The sequence below is a fragment of the Aethina tumida genome, chromosome 2, assembly GCF_024364675.1.
Source record: "Aethina tumida isolate Nest 87 chromosome 2, icAetTumi1.1, whole genome shotgun sequence".
Taxonomy (NCBI): Eukaryota; Metazoa; Arthropoda; class Insecta; order Coleoptera; family Nitidulidae; genus Aethina; species Aethina tumida.
In genome coordinates, this window is record NC_065436.1 from 32,322,196 (window position 1) to 32,324,385 (window position 2,190).

Here is a 2,190-nt window from a genome sequence, read left to right on the forward strand (position 1 = left end):
TAAATGTAATTTTTGTAAATATATCAAAGTAAATAATTAAGTTAATTAAAAGCAAGTAAGTACACCAGTAATTTGTTATATTACAGAGGCATAGTTTGAAGTTTTAAATACGTATTTATATAAACTGCTTTAAGATAATTGAATATCGAATAGAAACTAATTTATTTTAATGAAATGGTATGTGACAGATATTTAAGGTAAAACAGTCTTGTTTTATTTAATTTTTATTTATATAAGTTAAAGCAATTTTGGTTAATTGTGGTATGAAAAACCACTAATTATATTCACTTGAAGAATCTCATATGACCTTCGATAGCTCAGTTGGTAGAGCGGTGGACTGTAGTTTGTCAATGAAAATAGTCATCCATAGGTCGCTGGTTCAAATCCGGCTCGAAGGAAATTTTTTTTATTAATTTTTACATCCAATGATGCAGTGTCGTTAAAATTTTAAGTGATTTTTATAAATTGCATCATTAAACAATTTACTGTTAAACTGTATTGTAATATTTTATATATTCTTGGTGTTTCATAACTTTTCATAATTTTTTAACCAAATATGCACTTCTAAATAAGCGGACTTCTTAAAAAAAATTCTAATAAAAATCCAACAGAAAACGAGATAAAAAAAGTTTGTAACAAACCTTACTCTACAACAGCTATTCAAAGTTTTTTCCATTGACCGCAAGCAAACTTGGGCCCGTCTTATTCAATTTCATAGCACTAGTTCCAACGTTCCTCCTTGCTGCTGTTCCCGGAGAAGCAGATTATAGGCAGCCGTAGTGATCCGTTCATGCACTTCCGTATGGTATTCTTCGGTTAAAACAACAAAAAACCAGATAAAAATTGTTTGGATTAAAATAATTCAAAATATTAAGAGTTATAACAGCATAGAAAAGTACAAAAACAAAATTAGTTACAAACTTTAACATTTTTTATGCCGTTTTTTATTGGACTTTTATTAGAATTTTTTTATTAGAAATCCACATGCATATCTGGTTAAAAAATTTCGAATAAGTTATGAAGCACCCTGTATATATACGAAATAAATATTATTATTATTAAACAATCGTTATTTAATGATTAAGTTTATGATACTTCTTACGTAAACATTAAATGTTTTCTTCGTTTCAGATGTGTATAATTTACTGTATGTTTGTGATGTTTGGGGTTTAACCAGGTTAGTGTTAGATAATTAGTTACAATTTCTGAAACAATTACATTATGTTATCTTAAAGTGCACTTAATCCACTATCATAAACTGGTATAACGTTGTTTGTTGGGTTTGCGGTAGAAGCATGCAGTGCTGCCATCAAGTTAAGGGTTGACGGTTGTAATTGAAAATTAGCGTGTTAAAAATGTGACACACTATTATTTTTACCTTTTTAAAATAGTTTTGTACATAATAGAATGTAAGTAATTAATAATCTAGCGCTATAAAAATGATCAAAAATCATTAAAATGTTTTTGAAACGAAAAATATTACTTGCATTTTTTTTCTGGTGTCATTTCTAGAATTAGTTAAACAAAAAATAAAAAACTTCAAAATTATCATGTATGAATATATAATTGATAGGTTTAAGGTAAAATTTTTCTGGTAACCAAATTATTGTTAATTTAAAACTATACTTTATCAATCACAAAAATAAATATTTACGATATGATTTATGGATTTGTGTTTGGGATCATTTATTAAGAGCATCATTTTTTCAATATATTGTGGCAAATTGTATGTACCATATATATGTATTGTACCATATTAAAATAATTTATAAAAAAAACTCGATAGCCTAATCCAAAGTGAAAGAGCTAAATCACCAAACACATCTTTCTTATGATAGATTGTGCAATCAAGACAAACGATTAGGCTGCAGTACTCCAGTATCTTGAACATAAAAAATTTAAACCTAAATTCCGCCACTCAATCAGAAAAGACATTTGCCTGAGACCTCTATTAAACTAAAACGTCCTTCCCCCTCATTATTCACATCCGAAGGGAGATTTCGCGGCGGGGCTTTCCAACAGCCGACACTGAGCGACTAGATACAATCAGGTATTGATAGAAAACGATTCCGAAAGACACCGGGCTCTCAAATTATTCCAATTACTTACCCCAGTCTCCTTTCTACTCGACGCGATCTTATTCCTTCGCCACCGGACATCAATATTCATGACTTTGCACAAATAAAACGA

At 29.3% G+C, this 2,190-nt stretch overlaps 1 non-coding gene across 1 annotated transcript; it reads left to right on the forward strand.

Moving 5' to 3' along the window:
* The first annotated feature begins 306 nt into the window (after positions 1 to 306).
* Trnay-gua (transfer RNA tyrosine (anticodon GUA)) lies at positions 307 to 398 on the forward strand. The gene is given in 2 exon segments: positions 307 to 343; positions 363 to 398. It is a non-coding gene; the product is annotated as a tRNA-Tyr (tRNA).
* The last annotated feature ends 1,792 nt before the right edge of the window (positions 399 to 2,190 follow it).